The sequence below is a fragment of the Euleptes europaea genome, chromosome 7, assembly GCF_029931775.1.
Source record: "Euleptes europaea isolate rEulEur1 chromosome 7, rEulEur1.hap1, whole genome shotgun sequence".
Lineage (NCBI taxonomy): Eukaryota > Metazoa > Chordata > Lepidosauria > Squamata > Sphaerodactylidae > Euleptes > Euleptes europaea.
Window position 1 is genome coordinate 92755988 of NC_079318.1, and position 9735 is coordinate 92765722.

Genomic DNA, 9735 nt, shown 5'->3' on the forward strand with positions numbered 1-9735 from the left:
ACCAGCAGCTATAAATAGCTATGGATGTAAAGCAGTAATAAAGAGAGGTGGAAATTCAATGGCCTTGTGTCATATCAAGGACAGGCACCTATGGCCTGGGGTTTCCCTTCAGCCACAGTTGCAGGCAGGGGAGGGGCTGTGGCTCAGTGGCAGAGCATCTGCTTGGCATGCAGAAGGCCCCAGGTTCAATCCATGGCATCTCCAGTTAAAGGGACTAGGCAAGTAGGGGATGTGAAAGACCTCAGCCTGAGACCCCGGAGAGCCATGAAGAGGGGATGTGGCTCAGTGGTAGAGCCTCTGCTTGGCATGCAGAAGGTCCGGGTTCAATCCCCGGCATCTCCAGTTAAAGTGATCAGGCAAGTAGGTGATGTGAAAGATCTCTGCCTGAGGCCCTGGAGAGCCGCTGCCAGTCTGAGTAGATAATACTGACTTTGATGGACCAAGCTTCAGTATATGGCAGCTTCATGTGTTCAGGAACTCATCTTAGCTCATCTGGCATCCATACTCATCAGGACCTGCTAAAGGGATGGTTTCATAGGGTAGAACAGCTAGATTTTGAGTCCAGTAGCAGCTTAGAGACCAAAAAACCCACAAGATTTTCAGGGTATAAGCTTTGACTCTTGAAAGCTTATACTCCAAAAACCTTGAACACATGAAGCTGCTGAGGCGGGGGGGGGGGGGGTGTTCCTGACTGCCCACAGGCCCTGTAGCTTTTATGCCATTTTGGAGGGCCATCTCATATTTATTGTGGATGTTTTATCAATTATGTTTATAGGCCGTTCTTTTATGAACGCTGTTTTAAAATTATTTTATTGGAATTTATGGAATTTGTTTGGTATGATGCCTGAGGCGCCCTGAGCCCAGCTTTGCTGGGGAGGGCGAGATATAAGATTAAATAAACAAATAAGGTGCTGCTGGACTCAAATATAGCTGCTAAAGGAGAAGACTTGCCGTAACCTTGACTGTCAAAACATGCTCAGCTTGAAGGTCCCCAGCTATGCATTTGCTTACGTTACATACCCAGCCGCCTGATTTGCACCACGCAGATTTAACTCTGTGTCTGGGAGAAAGCATTAAATCTCCCTGACCTGTTTAACTGTCCCCCCCCCCCAATATCTACCTATTCTTGTGCCACTGAGACCGGTAGCGTTCCATTTCTGCTGCAGAATCTAAAATAGGCACAAATGCAAACAGGTTGGAATCGGAAGATGAGCAACTCCAGGGCAGATATCATTAGGATCTGAGGATTTTTGCCGTTCCTTTTTAAATTATTAAATAAAGAGCCATCACTCATTGCACAAATATAAGCATCCCACCAAACCTCTATAGGAAATCAGAACAGATATAAGCTATTTTGAGATCTCTGTTTTTAATAATTGAAATAGTTACGTCCTGCCCCCCTGAGGGGGACCCAAAGCCACTTATATCATGGGTCTCCCCTCCATTTTATCCTCACAACAACCCTGTGAGGTGGGCAAAGATGAGTGTGTGTGACCTGCCCAAGGTCACCCAGTAAAATTGCAGGGCAGGATGGGACGGGGACTCAAACCTGGGACTCCCAGTTCCTAATTCAACCCTTTTAACCAGTGCAGTATTCTGATGAATTTGGAGAGGCAGTCAATTTGAACTTTTTGAGGCGGCCTTGGAAAAGATAGTAGTACTTGGTACAATACTTTGGGAGTCTGTATTAAACTCTAGGCACTAGTAGCCCTGAACAGAAATACGTGGATTAATTTCTCGGAGCCTGAACAAATAGGAGCTTCTGAATTGTTCTTAATGGACCTGGATGGCCCAGGCTAGCCTGATCTTGTCAGATCTTGAAAGCTAAGCAGGGTCAACCCTGGTTAATACTTAGATGGGAGACCACTGAGGAAGTCCAGGGTCGCTGTGGAGAGGCAGGTAATGGCAAACCACCTCTGAACGTCTCTTGCCTCTAAAACCCTAAGGGGTGCCGTAAGTCATCTGTGACTTAACAGCACTTTACACATACACACACAAGAATTGTTCTGTGCCCTGCAGTTGAACTTAGCAAAAGTAGGTGAACCCAAATCATTCTTCCTTTTTGAAGGAGGAGATTAAAGGATATGTCTAAACCATTCATATAATAAGTTGTGTTAATTATCTTTATATTGTTCTGATGAGCTTAAGACTTTTGTCCCAGTTTCCTGAGCACTGAACAGACTCCCTGAATGTTGTAATACCTTTGTGAATGAATATGCAAATATAAACTCAAGTTGTCACATTAGCTGTCAGTTTAAATGAATTCTGTGTGCTTTGCAGCTCCAGAGTTACTGACAGCCAGATCTGCCAGACACCCAGCTTAAACATATTAAAGACAGAAGGGGCTCCTACACCAGTCCCTTCTAGGGGTGTTTAATAGATCGCGATGGGTAGCCGTGTTTGTCTGTAGCAGTAGCTGTGTTACTCTGTCATAGCAAAACAAAAGTCCAGCAATATCTTAACTAACATTTATTTCAAAATGAGCTTTCATGAGGCACGGCTCGCTTCAGATATGTGAAAGAAAATTATACTGAGAAATCCTATGGGGAAGTTGGCAAGGGAGCGTCAAGGCTTGACAGGAACAGCACCGTGAGTTTTACAGAGTGTCCAGTCGCTAATTGTATGTGCTCAACATGCTTTTTCAGCTGTGGATGTAGCTTGGTTGTTGCATTGCACAGGCTGGAGAGGAGAGGCCATGGCTCGGCGGTTGGCATCTAGGAGGTCCCGGGTTCTATCCCCAGCATCTCCAGGCGTTAGGTGATAAGAAAGAGCTCTGCCTGAGACCCTGGAGAGCCACCACCAGTCAGAGTAGACAATACACATGAACACTTACCTAAAACTGCCTTATATTGAATCAGACCCTTGGTCCATCAAAGTCAGTATTGTCTACCGGCAGCGTCTCTCCATGGTCCCAGGCAGGGGTCTTGCACATCACCTACTTGCCTAGTCTCTTTTTAACTGGAGATTCCACTGATTGAACTCAGGAGCTTCTGCATGCCAAGCAGATGCTCTACCACTGAGCCACAGCCCCTCTCCATGGCTAAATCAGACCCTTGGTCCATCAAAGTCAGTATTGTCTACTCAGACCGGCAGCAGCTCTCTAGGGTCCCAGGCAGAGGTCTTTCACGTCACCTACTTGCCTAGTTAACTGGAGATATTGGGGATTGAACCTGGGACCTTCTGCATTCCAAGCAGATGCTCTACCACTGAGCCTCAGCCCCGCCCTAGATCAGGCTAGCCGGGGCCATCCAGGTGAGATCATATGTAGAATATTCCCAGTGACGGACTCTAATCTGGAGAACTGGGTTTGATCCCCCACTCCCCCACATGCAGCCTGCTGGGTGACCTTAGGCTAGTCACAGTTCTCTCAGAACTCTCTCAGCCCCACCTACCTTACAAGGTGCCTTCTGGGGGTGGGGGAAGGTGATTGTAAGCTGGTAGAGAAAAGCAGGGTATAAAAACCAACTCCTCCTTCTTCTTGTAGTAAGCATGATGCACAAGATCAGGACTGTTCTAGCTTCCTTGTCCAAAGTCAAGTTTGCTGGCCTCTGGTGCCTCTGGTAAAATTCAGATAGCATTAAGAGAGCAGCTCCCCGCCTGTCTGGAAATCTGTTGTGGTTTCATGTATTAGGTGGTAGGAGAAAGGACAAGACACAGTTGAGCTTAAAATCTGTTAAGTCTGGGGAGCAGCATCCTCAGCAGATGTTAGGAACCTCCTTCTTTCTTCTCTTCAATTATATGTATTTACTTCACCAGGATGTATTTACTTTGTCACCAGGATGCAAGGCATATTATGAAATATATATACTTTTAAAAATTGACCAGACAGGATAAGAGGGCTAGAGTCCAGTAGCACATTAAACACCAACCATGTTTACCTGGATACATTTTCAATTTGATCGTATTCATAATACGCTAAAATTCTAGGTGGATTACAGAAGGAGGGGGGAAATTATTCATACAGTGTAGTGGGAAAGTGCTGTCAAGTTGCAACCGATATATGGTGATTCATAGAAACATAGAGTTGGGACCAGCAGGGTCATGTAGTCCAACCCCCTGCACAATGTAGGAAATTCACAATTTCTTCCCCCCCACCCCCAGTGACCCCTACTCCATACCCAGAAGACAGCCAAGATACCCTCCCTCTCATCATCTACCTAAGGATATAGAATCAGCATTGCTGACAGATGGCCATCTAGCCCCTTCTTAAAAACCTCCAGGGAAGGAGAGCTCACCTCCTCCCGAGGAAGCCTGTTACACTGAGGAACTGATTCCATAGGGCAGGGGTGGGGAACCTTTTTCCTGCCAAGGGCCATTTGCACATTTATGACATCATTCAGGGGCCATACCAAGTATAGATCTCCCGGTGGGGGGGAGAGGCTAGGGTTGCCAGGTCTCCAGCCACCACCTGGAGGTTGGCAACCCCAGGGGAGGCCACAAAGAGAAGGCCTGCAGGGCTCCCCTGCTCCCCACTCTCAGGCGGGAGGGCAGCCAGCGGTGGGCCCGAGCAAACAAGGTGCCATGGGGGCGCAGCCCACAGTCGATCGGCAAGGGAGGAAGGAAAACAGAGAAAGAGGAAAAGGGAGGGAGGGAGAAAGAGAGAGAAAGGGAGAAAGAAATGGAGAGGGGGGGAGAAAGAAAGAAAAGGACGGAGGGAAAGAAAGAAGAGGATGGAGGGAGACAAAGAAAGAGACAGAAAAAGAGGGAGAAAGAGTGACAGAAAAAGAGGAAGAGAGGAAAGCCTTCCCACCCGCGCACCCTGGCCCCGCACAACTGGGCCCCAGTCTCCATGCCTTCCCCCCCCCGGAAGCCCGATCGACTCCCGCATGCATGCTCTGCCACTGGGAGCCGCTGGCCTCTCCCCCTCCTCCCTCTTGCTGCTCAACAGCCGACAGGCAGCGAGAGGGGCTTACAATGTGCCGTGGCATTCCTGCACGCTGCGGCTGTAGGGGGCAGCCTTGGGGGAAGCGTCCCTCTCCCTCCCCTCTCCTTTCGCCGACCAACAGCCGACAGTCAGCGAAAGGAGATCCAAAGGGTGCCACAGTACCCCTGTAAGGCGCGGCCCCAGGAACACCCTCAGGGAGGGTTGCCCTGCGCCCTGCCTCTGCGGCAGGAACCCAGAGCTTCCGAGGGCCACAAAAAATGTCCTCGGGGGCCGCATACGGCCCCCGGGCCTGAGGTTCCCCATCCCTGCCATAGGGGGAGAGAGACAGACAGAGGTTGTTTGCCATTGCCTGCCTCTGTGTAATGACCCTGGACTTCCCATCCAAGTAGTAACCATGGCTGATTCTGCTTAATTTCTTAGAGTTTATAAGATCAGGCTAGCCTGGACCATCCAGGTCTGGGCAATCATATCATTCGTACAATATAGGGCGGCAAATGAACAGTGCAATAAGACTAAGAACGATGCAATACACAATTAAATGACAACCTGAGCAGCCAAGTGCCGCAGCTGACATAGTGAGACCAATGCAGATTATAAGAGGGACAAGAGAATGCGGTATCCTCTATACGCTCCCCATTCTCATAGAATCAAGGGTGTCTGGGGCACGACACACTATAATGCAGAAGACGGCTGGCAAAGGTCAAGCGCTAAAGGCCTTTTATGCCTGGGAGGTTTTGCCTTGGATTGGCCGCTCTCTAGATGGACATTTCCCCCCATATAAATTCTCAAAACTCAACAATAAGCCCCCCATGCAGAGTTTTGAGAAATTCGGATGGGGGAAACGTGCATCTACAGAGCGGCCAATCCAAGGCAAAACCTCCCGTGGATGAACGGCCTAAAAGCAAAGCGATGCATTGCATCGGATTACAATTCTGTTCGCTTATAAGAGCAACCTCTTGAAGCTGTTGCATAATTTCCGGGTTTTTTTTTTTTTTTTGCAGCCTGCGATATCTGTGAACGGGAGGGGGGATCTTGGAGCGTCTGGGGAGGAGGGGGGGGTGCCTGTCGCGTTTCTCTTTTCTCCGCCGCATGGCTTTGCGAGCGCGGAGGCCGAGCCCCTTCTGTGCCCTCTCCCAAGATGGCGACGCCCGCTTCGCAGCGGCCGCCCCATCGCCTCTCCTCGTCACGTGCTCGGCGCGGGGCTGCTTCTCACCCCCCCCCGTTCTTTCGGGCGTCATCAGTCCTTGCCGGGCGCTCCTCCCTGCACAATAGAGGCGGTTTCTGCCGACGCTGCCCGGAGGGTGGTGGGGGAGGGAGGTAAGGCTCAGCAGCGCGGAAGGAGGAGGCGGGAGAGTTGTGTGCGTGAGCCGAGCTCCGCCGGGCGGGAGAAGCCGGCGCTGCCCAGTCTCTCTTGCTCCTTGCGATGCAAGGAAGGCGCCCCCAGGAGCTCGCTGCTCCCCCGGTACCTGCAGGCCCGGGGCTGCATTGACCGTATGGGTTACCGCACTTTGTATCTGAAGAAGTGAGCTGTGGCTCACGAAAGCTCATACCCTACCAGAAAATATTTTTGTTAGTCTTTAAGGTGCTACTGGACTCTGGCCCTTTTTGAGCACTTTGTATTGCCAGCGATGTATTAAGAGTTTGAAAATGTTGTAAAAAAAAACATCGCTTTAAAAGGGTTTTTGGATACCACGGCTTATAAATGGTTGGGAGACGTCTTCACAGCTAAAAGGGCCAAACAAAGTGCGAACGGTATTTTTTATAACGTTTTCAAACTATTGTCGAAGGCTTTCACGGTCAGAGTTCATTGGTTCTCGTAGGTTATCCGGGCTGTGTAACCGTGGTCTTGGTATTTTCTTTCCTGACGTTTCGCCAGCAGCTGGGGCCGGCATCTTCAGAGGAGTAACACTGAAGGACACTCCTCTGAAGATGCCGGCCCCAGCTGCTGGCGAAACGTCAGGAAAGAAAATACCAAGACCACGGTTACACAGCCCAGATAACGTTTTCAAACTCTTAATACATTGCTGGGAATACAAGTGCGGTAACCCCCCCATGTTCCTCCATGCAAACGCACCAGACAATCCAATGCAAGCCAGCTGAATAGACTCCAGTGCCTTGCGTGTTTACTGCGGCGTAAATCCCACTGTGGCCAATTATGCACTGGAGGTTTGGCCTTGGATTTGCTGCTCTCTAGGTGCGTATTTTCCCCATCCAAATTCTCAGAACTCTACAATAAACCCCCATGCAGAGTTCTGAAAATTTGGATGGGGAAAATGTGCATCTTGAGAGCCACAGATCCAAGGTAAAACCTCCCATGCATAAAGGGACTGAGTTTGTTTGAGGCTGGCCCCTAGTATCACAACCCCTGGTGTTGCAACCCTAGACCAATTTGGGGGTGGGGTAATGAGTGGTGTATAGCTAAATGGCTCCTCCATGTGCAGAGGCAGTGTATCTGTAAATACAAGTTGATGTTGGGGGGGAGTAAAACAGCATGGGTGGGGTGTGGGCTTCCTTGTCTGGCTGGCTGCACTTGGGAAGAGGGTACTGGATCAGGTGGACTTTGGGGTCTGATCCAGCAGCACTGCTGTTACGTTTGCTCTTTAGTGTCCTATTTGCTGTGTCCCTCCCAGTGCTCTCTGTAACAACATCCATCCATCCATTCCTTGCCACTGCGTCTTAACATTTTTAACCTGCCCTGCTTCTGGAATTCAGGTCATTTTGCACAGTTCTTCCCACTTCAGTTCTAGGGTCATTTAGACCAACCCCTTGCACAACACAGGGAATTTAGTACTCCCTCCCCGCCCCCCCCGACTCCTGGGGTGGGGGATGCGGTAGCTAAAAAGTGCAGTGTGATCCGGTAGCTAAAAAGGCAAATGCAATCTTGGGCTGCATCAACAGAAGTATAGTATCCAGATCATGTGAAGTGATGGTATTGCTTTACTCTGCTCTGGTTAGACCTTACCTAGAGTATTGTGTTCAGTTTTGGGCACCACAATTTCAGAAAGATGTAGATAAGCTGGAACGTGTCTAGAGGAGGGCAACAAAGATGGTGAGGGGTCTGGAGACCAAGTCCTTTGAGGAAAGGTTGAAGGAGCTGGGTATGTTTAGCCTGAAGAGGAGAAGACTGAGAGGGGACATGATAACCTACTTGAGGGGCTGTCATATAGAGGATGGTGCTGAGTTGTTTTCTGTTGCCCCAGAAGGTCAGACCTGAACCAATGGGTTGAAATTAAATCAAAAGAGTTTCCATCTAGACATTAGAAATAAATTTCTAACAGAGCTGTTCCACAGTGGAACAGGCTTCCTCAGGAGGTGGTGAGTGCTCCTTCGCTGGAGGTTTTTAAGCAGAGACTAGATGGTCATCTGTCAGCAATGCTGATTCTATGACCTTAGGCAGATGATGAGAGGGAGGGCATCTTGGCCATCTTTTGGGCATGGAGTAGGGGTCACTGGGTGTGTGTGGGTGAGGTAGTTGTGAAATTCCTGGATTGTGCAGGGGGTTGGACTAGATGACCCCTGTGGTCCCTTCCAACGCTATGATTCTATGACTCCCCCAGTGACACATGCTGTATGGCAAAAAGCATCCAGGATCCCTGGCCAGTCTGCCCTGGAGGAACATTCCTTCCTGAGCCCAAAGTAGCAATCAGCATTTCCCTGAGCACATAAGAAAGGGCTACAAGAGACAAGCACTGACTCATCCTTTCCTGCCCTCCCTCTCACGATCTGCCTAAGTTCACAGAATCTCTCTTGTTGTCAGATAGCCATCCCACCTCTGCTTCAAAACCTCCGAAGAAGGAGGTATGTCTTAGCCTCATTCAGAACCCTCTCTGCAGTGTGGCTGATGATGATTCTAGTCAGACTTACTGACAACTGTGTGCACTGTTATGAAATTGTTTGAATTTGGTTAGAAGGCGCTTTGGACTGTGCTTTCTTTATGTGTATTCGTGTTGCCGGGTGGGGGGGGGACCCTTAAGTTTATCTCGGCTTTAGTTAATTTGTATGCCAAAAAAAAGTTGGTATGCCTTCCAGTGAAAAGATTGCGGTGCGTAGCTCAGCATTCATTCTGTTCTCATAATAATTGATTGATTGATTGAATAACAGAATGTGGGGGTCATCTGCTGAAGCTGGAGAGTGAGAGATTCAAAACTGAAAAGAGGAAGTATTGTGGGACTCCCTGCCCCAGGATGTGGGGATGGCTGCCCACTTGGAAGGCTGTAAGAGGGGAGTGGACATGTTCATGGAGGAGAGGGCTATCCATGGCTAGTAGTCAAAATGGATGCTAGTCATGATGCATACCTATTCTCTCATGATCAGAGGAGCAGGCCTATTATATTAGGTGCTGTAGAACACATGCAGGATGGTGCTGCTGCAGCCATCTTGTTTGTGGGCTTTCTAGAGGCCCCTGGTTGGCCACTGTGTGAACAGACTGCTGGACTTTATGGGCCTTGGTCTGATCCAGCATGGCCTTTCTTACGTTCTTATGATTCTGTTTGGTGCTCAGCACTGTGCATACCATGGCAACCAGTGGTGTTTAACCACTGCCTTGTGCCGTGACCACTACTCTAGCTTGTGTGTCGGTTCTGGCTTGAAATATATTTATCGAGCTTTCTACGCTTGTGATGTATTTTATTTATTCAGAATCTTTCTGTGCTGCCTCTTCAGAGTGCTACTCGAGGCAGCAGACAGTTAAAACTTTTCATTTGTATCCTTTGGCATCGTTGCTTATAAAGACTGTCCAAAGCAGCTGCAGTATAAGGCATTGGTGCACAGGTGCAGTCATTGTTTTTTATGGGGAGTGGAACAGAAAGTGTTTGAGCGGCTCCTGTTGCTTTCCTGCAAAGTGGACTGCC

At 49.1% G+C, this 9735-nt stretch overlaps 1 non-coding gene across 1 annotated transcript; it reads left to right on the forward strand.

Moving 5' to 3' along the window:
- The first annotated feature begins 271 nt into the window (after positions 1-271).
- Positions 272-342, forward strand: TRNAA-GGC (transfer RNA alanine (anticodon GGC)). Its single transcript has one exon. It is a non-coding gene; the product is annotated as a tRNA-Ala (tRNA).
- Positions 343-9735: the final 9393 nt, after the last annotated feature.